The sequence below is a fragment of the Balaenoptera musculus genome, chromosome 20, assembly GCF_009873245.2.
Source record: "Balaenoptera musculus isolate JJ_BM4_2016_0621 chromosome 20, mBalMus1.pri.v3, whole genome shotgun sequence".
NCBI classification, from domain to species: Eukaryota; Metazoa; Chordata; class Mammalia; order Artiodactyla; family Balaenopteridae; genus Balaenoptera; species Balaenoptera musculus.
In genome coordinates, this window is record NC_045804.1 from 57,209,732 (window position 1) to 57,223,930 (window position 14,199).

Sequence of the window (14,199 nt, forward strand, 5' to 3'; positions counted from 1 at the left end):
CTGCAGTTCTTGTCACCAGAGGTAGGGCCTGCTCTGACCAATAAATTTGTATCCCAGTAAGGGCTAAGCTCTAGTTTTGCTGATGTTTTGTTACCACCTGTGGTGGGCTGATAGTAACTATCTTTAATTTATTTTTAAGATAATTCAAATTAAACTTCACTAAAATCACATGAGAAAACTGGGACATCATGAAGGATTGGTTATGATAAAAGGGAAACACGGACAAATCATTTGACTTGTATTTGAGTGACATTGAATGTACATGTTGAACTCAGGACTCATCATTGCTGAAAATGAAAATAAAACAACCCGAAAACAACACTATACTCTATAGATTTCTCATCATGTAGGCCACTGATGGAAAAAAATTTGGATGACCTTGAGCTAAGATCTTTTCTTTTGCCTCTCCATTCCATTTATAGCTTTATTTACTTAGGATGTCTGAGTTGGGAGGAGAGCTCAGAGACAGATCACCTAAGCATTTTTTAGGGATGCAGATCAGAATTACTTGGAAAATGTATAAAATATTTGTGAACATTCATACAGTGAAATACATTACAGCAATAGAAAGAATGAAGAAGCTCTTTATGGACTCATGAAAATGATTGTCAAGATGTATTAAGATGTTAAGTAATAAAAGCAAGATATAGAACAATATATTATCTACTCTGCTCCCATTTATGTAGGGGGCAAAGTGTGTGTGTGTGTATGTGTGTGTGTGTGTGTGTGTGTGTGTGTGTGAAGGCTGTTTCTAGGATACTCCAGAAACTAGTAACTTTGGTTGCCTTTTGGGAGAACTGAGTAGAGGCTGGGGACAGGGTGAGAAGGAGATTTTTCCCTCTGTATTCTGTGGTACTTTGAGAAACTCTTAAACTGTACGTATAATATCTATTTCCAGAAACAAAAACAAACAAAGCCCCCCCCTCCCCCCCGCCTCCCCCTCCCTTGTTGACTTTTCCCCTTCCACTAGCAAGTGCAGGTGTGTAGAAAGGGAGCGCTGCCCAGGTGGTTTTTTTGTTTGTTTGTTTTGTTTTAATTAGTAGGAAGGAATGTTTTATTTTTATTCATTTATTTATTTTTAAAATTTATTTTATTTATTTGTTTTTGGCCGTGTTGGGTCTCTTTTGCTTTGCTCAGGCTTTCTCTAGTTGCGGCGAGCAGTGGCTTCTTATCGCGGAGCACAGGTCTAGGCGTGCGGGCTTCAGTAGTTGTGGCGTGTGAGCTCAGTAGTTGTGGCTCGTAGGCTCTAGAGCGCAGGCTCAGTAGTTGTGGCACACGGGCTTAGTTGCTCCGCAGCGTGTGGGATCTTCCCGGACCAGGGCTCGAACCCGTGTCCCCTGCCTTGGCAGGAGGATTCCTAACCACTGTGCCACCAGGGAAGCCCCTTGGTCGTTTTGATGGGTGGTCTCACTGCACATCTCAGCTCCTCAGAGTAGCTCATTACCTGCTGAGAAAGCTGCACAGCATCACAGAAAACACTAGCTTCTCCTATTTTTGCTGCTGACAACTTTGTGACATAGAGAAATTATTGAATTTCTCTGTGCTTCAGATTCCTGGTCTGTGAAAGCGCTGTTAGTTGGGCCTTGGCGGGGAGCAGGCAGGAAACAGTCTGGGAGGCACTGGCCCTCTTCTGACCCCTCCCCTGGCTGCTGCTGGGACAGCAGGAACAGTGCAGTGAGTAGTAGTAAGGATGGTAACATTTTAAAAGTTGCTTTCTCTTAAGTTTTCTTTTAAGGTTAGATTGAATGACAGTTCTCTAGAAAATTTTATTTTCTAAACCTAGCTGGGTAGGAATTTGGATCAAGTTGACGCACTGAATTTTGCTCTCTTCCCAAATCCTTAAGATGATGAAAAAGAAAAAAGAAAACAGAAAACTTAAGCCGTGTGTCAATAATATGTAGTATTGTTTTCTGTATTTCGAACATATGTATCATTCTACAAGTTGTTTTCACTAAACTTTACTTTTTTTGAGGTTTATATGTATTGAAACATAGCTCTAGTTTATTCATTGTAACTGCTGTATAGTATTTTATCATGAATATGGAATTTAGGCTGTCTTCAAATTTGCCTATTGCACTGCTGCAATAAATATCCTTTTGTATGTACATGCGAGTTTCTCTAGGGTATATCCTGAAATTGCTGGGTTGTAATAAAGAATGAGTCACATTTCAGATCGGTGTGGAAAGGCAGACATGTTTAGTAAGGGTTTTGTTTGGATAATTAACTATCAAGTAGTAAAGAAAATACATCTAGACCCCTACCTTACCTTTCTTTAGAAAAAAATTTAGATGATTAAGGAGTTAAATGTATTAAAAAACTTTAAGAAGTGTAAGAGGGGAAAGTAGAAGAATATTTGAAAATTTGGGAGGTAGAGAAGGTCTTCAGAAAGACAAAACAAGTTATGAATGCTGAAAGAAAATATTTGTAACATAAGGTCACACACCAGCAGAACCCCATGCAGTCTCCCCCACCCAGTCTCAGGCCTGGCCTCAGTCACCCTCTCCCTCACTCTCCCTCAGCATCCTTGCTTTGCCTTAGGGCTTCTCTAGTTTCTCTCCATGCAATGCTCTTGTCTTTTCAAGGCTTTGGCTCAAAAGTCATCTTAGAATATAATTTATTACCCAAACTGGGACCGTTTTGAGAAGGAAATGGAGCATAGTTAATAACTGCACTGGGATAGTAGTTGTAAATTGGATCTGTTTCAGGAAATCGGGGCATACGGTCATCCTAGCTGAGACTGGCTTTCTACCTGCCAGACATGTCTCCCTTTCCCTTCTCTCATCCTGTTTTATTTATAGCACTTTATCATAGTATTTTGTGGTCACTTATTGTCTGTGTCACCTCAAGATAAGATGCCAATCGTGGTCTCATTCTATGCCAGCATTTAGAGCTGTTGACACACAGTATATACTGCTCAGTAGATGTTAACTGAATACGTACATGATATTTCTGCCTGTGGCCTTGAAGTCTTGTGAAGATGTGATAGACACATGAAAAATCGAGTAGTAGTGGTATATACAAATCATACTATATAAAACAAAATGTTCTTATTTATAAGAACTTTTTTTGTGACATGTTCTAAGTAAAATTTTTCATTAGCTAAATTTCTTAAAAAACAATTTTCTAAGCTCGTGTATTGGATATTTAGGACAATTCCTTGAGAAACATCCTCAGGCATTCATCTTTGGATATATCTGTATTGAATAACCAAATGAATTCCTGGAAGTGGAATTGCTGTGGTAGAGGATATGCATATTTTCAAGGCTGATGCTGTATAAATTGCCATTCTTCTTTAGAAAGCAATTTGTACCCATTTTACATACACACCAGTAATGTGTGAAACAGTACCTTTTTCTCTAAACCCTCACCAAACACTAAGCATTATTTTTTAATATTTTGCCAGTTTCTTTGTTTTACTTTTCTGTCATTATTGAAGTTGACTTCATTAATTTTATTTCCTTTGTTAATCCCATATTTCTGTCATGTCTTATATTTCTGTTGTGATCATTTGTTCTTATTGATTTGAAAGATACATATGTATATGTATATCAGAATTTTGCTGTTGTGCTTTTTCTGGCTTGCGGTTTGCCATTTTAGGGTGTCTTTGTTTTACAGAAAAATAAGAAAAATTTTTTCTCTGTCAAAGATAACAGTCTTGTTTGTGCTTTTGGGGGTTGTGCTTAGGAGGGTGTCCTCTGTCCCTCGTTTGTATATGTGTTTCTGTTAGGTTTCTTGAAAGTCCTGCAAACGTTACCTGGTCTTTTGAAGGACCTCAGATTGGAAATCACTTTGAGAATATCAGTGTCCTCAATTTTCTTGCCTTATCCTAAGCGTCAAGGAACAAATTAAAGGGACAAAAAGCTTTCTGGAGAGAGATTTAGGACAGAAACCTAAGACTGTATGCAGTAACTCTCTAATACTGTATTTCAGCAAAAAGATGTCTTCGCTTATAAGATACTGTTATTTACCTCTAAGATTAAAGGAAAAGTACTACTCGTGAAACCATAAAATGCTAGTGATTGTGGGATGGATATTGACTCCAGAGTTTTGAAGATATGAACATGTGGGTGTTAGATTCATGGACTATGGAATATGTCAACTTGGACTGCAGCACAATTGTTTTTAAATCTTGTGGTTGCATTGTATAGTTTTTTTGCTTGTTTGATTTTGGCTAGGTAATTTTTTTAAAAAGCTTTATTGAGATATAATTTATGTACCTTAAAATTCATCCATTTAAATTGTACAATTCAGTGGTTTTTAATATATTAGAGATATGTACAGATACCACTACAGTCAATTTTAGAACATTTTCATCACCTCAAAAAGAAACCCCAATACAATGGAATATTATTCAGCCTTAAAAAGGAAGGGAATTTTGATACATGCTAACACATGGATAAACCTTGAAGACTTCTGCTAAGTGAAATAAACCAGTCACAAAAGGACTGGTGACTCATATGATTCCACCTATATGAGGTCCTTAGAGCAGTCAAGTCCATAGAGACAGAAAGTAGAATGGTGGTTCCAGAGGCTGGGGGAGGGGATGGAGAGTTAGTGTTTACTGGGTGTAGAGGTTCTTTTGGGGAAGATGAAAATGCTCTGAAGATGGATGGCGTGATAGTTGCACAACAATGTAAATGTACGTAATGCTACAGAAATGTACACTTAAAAATGGCTAAAATGGTGAATTTTATGTTATGTATATTTTGTGACAGTGAACAACAAAAGAAACCCCGTACAGTTTAGCCATCACCTACTGTGCCTCTACCCCACCCCACCATCCCTAAGCACCCACTAATCTACTTTCTGTCGCTATAGATTTGGCTGTTCTGGACTTTCATATGAAAGGAATCATCAGTCACTATGATTGGCTTCTTTTACTTAGCATATGTTTCAGAGCTTGTCTAAGCTGTAGCGTATATCAGTGCTTTGTTCTTCTTGTGGCAGAATAATATTCCCTTGTATGAATATACCTGATTTTATCTATCTATTCCTCCGTTGATGGACATGACATTTGGATTGTTCAAGGTTTGTATAGTTATTTTGGGACTTAACTTGAGATCTAATGATTCTAAGATGTAAAAACCTACTCCACCTGTATTAAGCAAAGAGGACTTACTGTGAGACTATGTAGGCAGTTTAACAGGTATCCAAGGAGAAAGAAAGAAATACAGCATCTTCTCGTGGGGACTGATTGAAGGAGTGTGAGCCTAGGCAGTTCCCAGTGTGTCTTGGGGGCCTTTGAGGTCTCTGGGCTCCACTTCTCTCTGCATCCTGTTCTGGTCTGTGTCTGGACTGGCGTCCTCTGCTCCCCTGTAACTTCTCTGGCACATGCTCTGGCTCACCTTGACTCCTACTCTGGCCACTTCGCAATAGCTGACGTTCTTAATTCAGATTCCTGGAGGGGGGATCTGATTGGTACAACCCGGGTCCAGTAGAGTAGTTCACTTGACATAAACATCATGTCAAAGCCACACCTTAACAGGGCCAGAGTTTCTAGAAGGAGTGCAGGGACCTGGTGTGACCTGCCTCTGTAGGGCACTAATGCTAGTCAATCTAAAGATGACCTGATTCTCTAGGCCAGTGGTCATCAAACCTTTTGGACTCAAGACTCCTTTTATACTCTTAAAAATTATTTGGGACTCCAAAGAGCTTTTGCTTATGTGGGTTATATATGTTGATATTTACCATATTAGATATTAAAATGGGAAAATTTAAAAGATATTTATTTAAAATAATATAAACCCAAGTCTTAACGTAAATAACATTTTAATAAGTATTTTCCAAAATATAACAAAAAATTTGATGAGAATAGTGGCATTGTTTTACATTTTTTCAGACCTCTTCCGTATCTGAAAAGAAGGTAGCTTGTTTCTCATTTCTGCTTCTGCATTCAATCTTGCAATATGTTTTTTTTTAATATATATAAATTTGTTTTATTTATTTATTTTTGGCTGCTTTGGTTCTTCGTTGCTGTGCGCGGCTTTCTCTAGTTGCGGCGAGCGGGAGCCACTCTTCGGTGTGGTGCGCGGGCTTCTCATTGCGGTGGCTTCTATTGTTGAGGAGCATGGGCTTTAGGTGCGTGGGCTCAGTAGTTGAGGCTCACGGCTCAGTAGTTGTGGCTCTCGAGCTCTAGAGCGCAGGCTAGTAGTTGTGGCTCATGGGCTTAGTTGCTCTGCGGCATGTGGGATCTTCCCGGGCCAGGGTTTGAACTTGTGTCCCCTGCATTGGCAGGCGGATTCTTAACCACTGTGCCACCAGGGGAAGCCCCAGTGTGTTGTTTTTTTTTTTTTTTTTAAATAGTTGTGGCTCACGGGCCTAGTCGCTCCGCGGCATGTGGGACCCTCCCCGACCAGGGCTCGAACCCGTGTCCGCCGCATTGGCAGGCAGACTCCCAACCACTGCGCCACCAGGGAAGCCCCAGTGTGTTGTTTTGATGGAAGTTTATGAAGAAAAGCTAACCTCATGTAGCCATGTATTTAGAAAAGGGAGGGGGTATTTTAATAGCCTTTTAACGTAATTGTGGATATTCTTTGATATCACACCCAAACCAGACAAATGGTAAATTTTTAAAGGTTAGTTACTGTGTAGAATCTGAAACCATATTAGTAAACCTTTCATATTCTGTCACATTAAACATTTATTGGTTTGTCTTGCGCCTATTTATTGAACTGTGGTAAAATGTTTTGTACTTTAAATAAATACTTCATTCACGCCTTATTTTGTAATTCTGTATTGGTCATTGGAAAATATTGATTCATTGAGTTACGCAGATCTTCAAATTTCATTATGTAATATCAAAAACTCACCCTTGTTAATACCACCACCAGTCTTGCCAGAAAAGTCTTTAAATGTGGGGAAGCCGTCAGGCTCATGGTGGCAGATGGAAGTTTGCCAAAATCCTCATTTTCAAAAAAAATTTGGCAGTTTTTCTTGAAGTGATAGGCTCACTTTGTTCTTCCTTGAAAGCTTTTCTATCCCTAATGCCTTCTTAGGCTGTCATTTTGGGGCAGAATTATTTAATAAAGACAATGTTTCCTCTGCAGAAATGCTTACCTTATAAATACTCTTGAATCCTTTTAACAATTGACTTTTTCACAACCCCCAAATTTACAGCCATAGATTTTTGTTTTTGTAATATGTAATATTTGTGTTTCAGATATTTACTGAAAGAAGGATGTTTACTGAGCAGTTGCTATGTGCTGACTCCTGAGCTAAGAGTTTATGTGTGTTCACTTTATGTAGCTACTGGTATTATTTGTGATATCTTAAAGAAACTTTTTTAAGTATAGAGGAAAGGACCCATTGATGTTTTTAAAGCCCCAGTAACTTTTATTATATTAAGTAAGTAACATGAGAGAAAGCTTTTACTGATAATAGTGGTTTTGTTTATGTAGCTATAGTTGTGTTATTAGAAGCACACCTGGTGCTTTAGTACTTATCAATTCTTTTCTTTCCCCATCCTGTTTAGGTGATTTCCTAGAAGCATGATTGTTTGTTGCACTTGATCTCACAACCTGGTGAGGACTTCTTTACTGATAATGTCAAGTTCAGGTTATCCCCCCAACCAAGGAGCGTTCAGCACAGAGCAAAGTCGTTATCCTCCCCACTCTGTTCAGTACACCTTTCCCAGCACCCGCCACCAGCAGGTAAGGAACAGCTATTACGCACGTTGCATATGTATTTTGTGTTTTTCTTTACTTTTCCCATTTAATACATTTGTTGGTCAGAAACCAAATACAATTATATGTATATAATTGTTATATATATTTTTTAATGGCAAGAACCATTCTCGAAGGTGGGGGACCAAAGGTTAGGGATTAATTATCTTCTTATTGTGGCTCTATGCCAGATTTCAGGAGGTGAACATGTCTCTGCTTCTGATTGTAGGAGTTGTTGATGGATAGAGAAGAATCAATTGCCTAGAGTTTCTAAGTTAAGACATCTGTTTATGTGCCAAGTTCTGGTTGAGTATTAAGCTGGCCGGATGACTTGGCCACTCTTGAGTGAGAGCCAGGTCCTGTGCTAAGGTTTTCTATATGTGTGTTTACTCTATGTAGCTACTGGTATTATTTGTGATATATTAAAGAACCTCTGCCTTCTTGAGAGATTTGATGGTAGGAAGATGAGTTTGCGTGATTGTTTTACCTTGTGAAAAATAAAATAGGTGAAATAATCAGCTTAGAGTGCGCCAGGGACGGAGGTGTAAGAGGTTTGAAGAAAAGAGAAGGGAAGGAATGAAATGGTCATTTCGGAGAACAAGAAAGCACACTTACCAGCAAATATAGTTGAGTACTACTGGATACTACCAAGGACTCCTTTAAAGCATGGTCATGATTACTAAGTGAGAAGGGACATCCTTACCTTGTTTCTGTTTAGGGAAACATTCAGTCTTTCACTATTAAGTATAATATTAGTCACATGTTTTTTGTAGATGTCCTTTTTTCGTTGAAGAAGTCACTTTCTACTGCTAGATTGAGGATTCTTACATGGTTAGGTGTTGAGTTTTGGTTGTGTGTCCTTCCTGCCCCAGTGCTATTCCTCTGATTACTAATTTCCTAGATTATTGTTGCTGCTGCTGTCTTTTTTTTTTTTTTTTAAATCGACTTTGGGATTTAGTTTATATATAATAAAATTTTATTATATGTGTACATTTTGACAAGATTCATACAGTCATAAAACCACCACCAAAATGAAGAAAGAAAAAATTTCTCTCACCCCGGAAAGTTCCCTTGTGCCCCGTCCAGGTCAGGCCTCCTCCCCCACTTCCCACAAACCTCAACTCCCAGGAAACTGTGGTCTGCTTTCTGTCATAACAGATTACCTTTGTCAGTGGCTTCTTTTCTGTCCCATAATACTTTTGAGGTTTATCCATGTTCTGGCGCATCTTGGTAATTAATTTTTTTTTATTGCTGGGTATGGATATACCATATTTGTTTATCCAGTCACTTATTCCAGTTTTTGGTTATTACAAATAAAATTGTTTAGGAAATCTGTATCTATGTTTTAGCTGTATCTACTAGATTACATAAAGAAGCTTTGCCTTCTTTTTTTACGGTATCCTTGGGAGATATGTTTTTAATCTTATCAAGTGCATTTTATTAATTTTTGTCTTTAATATTTCTTGCTTTTTGTGTCATATTTGAGAAGTTTTTTGCCAAACTCAAGGTCACTAAGATTTTCTTCTATGTTTTCTTCTTAGAGGCTTTAAAACTTTAGGTTGTTACATTTAAGTCTGTGATCTATTTTGAATTACATTTTGTTTATGGTGTGAAGTAAGGGTTGAAGCCTTTGTTTTGCATGTAGGTATTCAGTTCTAGAAATCATTTGTTGAAAAGATTATCCTTTCCTCACTGAATTGCTTTGGCGCTTTCATTGAAAATCAGTTGATCATATATATGTGATTATATTTCTGTTCTCTCTACACTGATATGTTTTGTTTTTCTTTATCTTGCATGTATGATTTTTCTGTGTAAAGAAACATTTAATCTTTTAATAAAGCACTGCACACTGTCTTGATTATTACCGCTTTATAATACCCTGAAATTAAGTAGTGTGATTCTTTCCTGAATTGTTGTTTTGGATATTGTAGAGCCTTCACATTTTAGAATCAACTTGTCAATGTCTACAAAAAAGCTTGCTGGGATTTTGACTGAGACTGTATTGAATCTAGAGATTAATTTGGGAGAGAATTGACGACTTTGAATGTTCTGGTCCATGAACATGGTATATCTCTCCATTTATGCAGGTCTGCATTAATTTTTCTTAGTAATGTTTGGTAGTTTTCAGTGTACAGGTCATGTACATCTTTTGTCACATTTATTCTTAAATATGTAATATTTTTAATGTGATTGTTACTGGCACTTATTTTTGAATTTCAGTTTTCAGTTGTTCATTGCTGCTATGTATATTTATCTTCTATCCTGCAAACTTACTTGCTACCTCTACTTGCTTTTTTATGGATTTCGTAGGATTTTCTATGTAGATGATCCTGTAACCTGAGAATAAAGACAGCTTTGCTTCTCCCTTTCCAAACTAGATGTCTGCTCTGTTTCTTCCTTATTGCACTGGCTAGAATACCTAGTACAGTATTGAATAGAAGGGGTGAGAGTGAAATCCTTGCCTGGTTTCTGATCTTAAGAGGAAAGCATTCAGCCTTTCACCATTAGGAAGGTTATTAGCTTGGGAAGTGTTTCCTCCCCCTGTATTTTCTTGAAGAGTCATTGTAGGATTGGTATTGTTTTCTTCCTTAGATACTTGATAGAATCTAAGCCATTTGGGCCTAGAATTTTCTTTGTGGGAAGAACTTAACTGATAAATTATTAACTCAATTTCTTTAACAGTTATAATTCAGATTCTTTACTTTTTCTTGAGTCAGTTTGGGTATTTTGTTGTTCAAGATACTAAATTTATTGCTGTGATTTGTCATACTATTCCCTTATTGTTTCAGTGTCTTTTAGATCTGTTGTGATGCCATTCCTTGTGTTAATAATAAGTGTTTTCTTTTTCCTTTTTTTCTTTATTAGTCTAGATAGAGGTTTATCAGTTTAGTAGATTCTTTTCCTTGAAGAACTAGCTTTAGTTTCATCCATTTTTTACTTTTTTCTGTATTTTAACTGATTTCTGTCCATATTATTTTCTCCCTTCTATTATATAATTGCCCACATATATGTGATTTCTGACTCCTTTCACTTCTTTGTATATATTCAGGTTTCCTTTTGCTACATTTTCTTCCTGCCTGAAGAGCATCATTTCTCTTAGTGCAGGTCTTTTGGCAGTGAACTTGCTCAGCTTTTATTTACCTGAAAAAGTTTACTTCAACTTGAGTTTTGAAGAATGCTTTCACTGGATATAGAATTCTAGGATGACAGTTATTTTCTTACAGCATTTTAAGAGATGTAATTCGTAGTACTCTGACCTGTTTGGTTTCTGACCAGAAGTCTTTGCTCATTCTTATCTTTGTTTATTTAAATATATCTTTTCCCCCCTCTGGTTACTTTTAAGATTTCTCTCTTTATCACTGGTTTTCAGCAATTTGATTATGATGTGCCTTTGTTGTGCTTTTTGAATGTATATGTTACTGTCTTTAGCATTCACTGAGCTTCCTGCCTCTGTGTATTTGTCATTTTCATAAAATTTGGGCAGTATTCAGCCATTATTTCTTCAGGTATATTTTCTGTCTCCTCTACTCCTAGTTTCCTTCTGAGACACCAGTTACTCCTATATTATTTTATCCTACAGGTTACTGGACCTCTGGTTCCCCCCCCCCCCCCGGTTTTTTTATCCATTTGCTTCATTTTGCTATGGTTTCATGTTCAGTGATCTTTTCTTCTGCAGTTTCCAATCTACTGTTAATTTCATCCTGTGAAATTATCATTGCAGGCATTGGATATTTAATTTTTGATTAGAATATGAACATTGCTGGATTTTGTTGTATTCCTTTAAAGAAAGTTGGATTCCTTCTGGTAGGCAGTGAAGTTACTTTTGAGTTTTATTTTTAAACACACTTAAGGCAAGTTTAGAATAGTCTTTATTCTAGGTCTAATTTATCCTCCAATTCTGAACTTGCCTCTTCTGGGCTATCTACTGAATATCTTGTGTATCCAGTGAGATTTCTTATCTCTGGCTGGAGGAAATTTGAATGAGGTCTGGCCCTGTGTGAGCTCTGGGAATTGTTTGTTTTATCATTCCTTCTAACAGTTCTTTCTTCAGAAGTTGTTCTTAGTTCAGCCTTTAAAGACTGGGCTATGCTCTCCCTATGCATTGCAGATTGGAATTCAGCCAAACACTTAAGGGAACACAAATTCATATTTCAGGAAATATTTCTCTGTGTAACTCCCTCCTCTCTGGAAGTCTCCAGAAATTCTCTCTGGCTTTCCCAAACTAGTATGGTTGCTTCTTCAATGAATAAGATTCTGGGGCACTGTTTGGATGCAGTTTGGAAATCACCTCCAGGCAGAAAGCCTGGATTATGCTAGGACTTCCCCATTTGTGTCACTTTTCTCAGAGGTCAAGTCCTGTGCAGCCTGTTGTCCAGTGTCTGAAAGGAATTCCTACACTTTGTCCAGTTTTTTTTTTGCTGTTTACTATGGGAATGTAGTTTGGACAGCGTTACTTGCTCATAGCTGGAAGCAGAAGTGCACTATTGTTTCTTTTATTTCGCTTCTTACTCTTCATTGTGTACTCTTCACTGCATCCTTTAGGAATTCTTTGAGAGACGCTGTTACTGGTGAATTTTCTGAGTTCCTGAATTCTGAAAAGTTTGTAGTCCTAAAACTTGAACTATGATTTGGTTACTGAATTTGTAGGTTCAAATTTGTTTTCCTCTGAACTTGGAATATGTATTTGTGTTTCGTTCTGTTCAGTGTTGCTGATGAGAAGTCTGCTTTTATTATGATCCTTCTTACTTTGTAGGAAACCAATTTTTTATTTCTTATGACTAGTAGTAGAGTTTTCTCTGCATCTTTTGTTTTCTAAGATTTTGATATGTCCAGTGTGGATTAATTTTTTAAATCTGCTCAACTTTTCTCTTAGGCCCTTTTATATCTGAGGACTATGTCTTTTTCAACTTTTGAGAAATTCTATTCTATTATTCTTAGAATATTGCCTTTCACCTGTGGATATTGAATGTTGGAACCTTTTACTGTAGCTGCCATTTCTAACTTCTGTAATTTCTGTATCTTTGTGCTCTACTGTGTTATGAGAGAATTCCTCAGTTCTGTCTTTGCTTGCATTTGCCCTTCACCTCTGTCTGTTCTACTGTTGTTTAATTTCAGTGATCAACTTTTTAATTTCTTTAATTGCTATTTGGTTCTTTTTGAGGATATTTTTAATACTTTTGTGTCCTTTTTCACTTTCACTTAATCTTGTCTGTTTCTTTGGATGTAAATTCTTTATTTTTTGAGTTTTGATGTACTTTTTTAAAAAAATGATTTTGTCTTTTCTTCAATGTTTTTTCTTGTTTATGTTTTCAACTTTGTACCTGATATATTTTCATAGACTGTGTATGAGATAATCTTTTTACTGTTACTTGCTTCTAATGAAAGGTTCTGGACCTCCTGTCCTACTCCATGTTTCAGTCTGGCCAACTGTACTTTATCTGTTTATGATTTTCTAAACTTTTGTTGATATATAATTCATATAACATAAAATTCACCATTTTAAAGTGTATAATATAGTGGTTTTTCATATATTCACTATGCTGGGCTACCATTACCATTATTTAATTCTAGAACTTTTCCATCACCCAAAGTGGAACCCCATACATAATAGTAGTCAGCCGCAATTCCTGTCATCCCTCCATCCCCGACAACCACTAATCTACCTTCTGTCTCTTGATTTGCATCTTGTAGACATTTCATGTAAATGGAATCATATGTGGCTTTTGAATCTTTTTGTTAACTTAGCATTATATTTTCTAGGTTCAACTATTTTGTAGCATGTATTAGTACTTCATTTTTTTAAATGGCCGAATACTATTCCATTGTACAGATATATCATGTTGTTTATCTATGTATGAGTCAGTGGACATTTGGATTCTGTCTTCTTTTTGGCTATTGTGAATAATGCTGCTTTGACAATTTGTGTTCAAATTCTTGTGTGTGGACATATGCTTTTAGTTAGTTTGTCTATATACCTAGGAGTGGAATTCCAGGGTTATTTGGTAATTCTGTGTTTATCTGTTTGTGATTGTTAGTATCTTTTCAAAAGAAGCTTTGACCTTTTCAACAAAAAGTCAACAAAAGAAAAGTAGAAAAACAAACATAAAACACCCACCTAGAATGATGGAAAAACTATTACTCTTAACTAGCATGTTGATTCTCTGGACTTCTGTTTCTTCATTTGTAAATATATGTGGATTTAACTAGATGGCTTCTGTGTCCCTTCCAGCTTATCCATTTTAAATTTAAGATAGGAATGCTTTTTAGGATTTCATATTGAACACAAGGGTTTGAGACCTTATTACGTGAATAATATAGATTAGGAGTTATTGTGATATGTTATTAGAAGCATAAATCAAATATAGGTTGAGACTTCCCTGGTAGCACAGTGGTTAAGAATGTGCCTGTTGGGCTTCCCTGGTGGTGCAGTGGTTAAGAATCCGCCTGCCAATGCAGGGGACACGGGTTCGAGCCCTGGCCCAGGACGATCCCACATGCTGCGTAGTAACTAAGCCCATGTGCCACGACTACTGAGCCT

The 14,199-nt window shown here is 37.0% G+C and overlaps 1 protein-coding gene across 2 annotated transcripts in view; it reads left to right on the plus strand.

Moving 5' to 3' along the window:
* The window catches only part of NCOR1 (nuclear receptor corepressor 1), a 149,399-nt gene that overhangs the window by 13,159 nt on the left and 122,041 nt on the right, over positions 1–14,199 (plus strand). For both annotated transcript variants that reach the window (XM_036835424.1, XM_036835425.1), the window contains exon 2: positions 7,472–7,649. The gene's annotated coding sequence lies outside the window, so the exon portion shown is untranslated. The remainder of the gene's footprint in view (positions 1–7,471; positions 7,650–14,199) is intronic.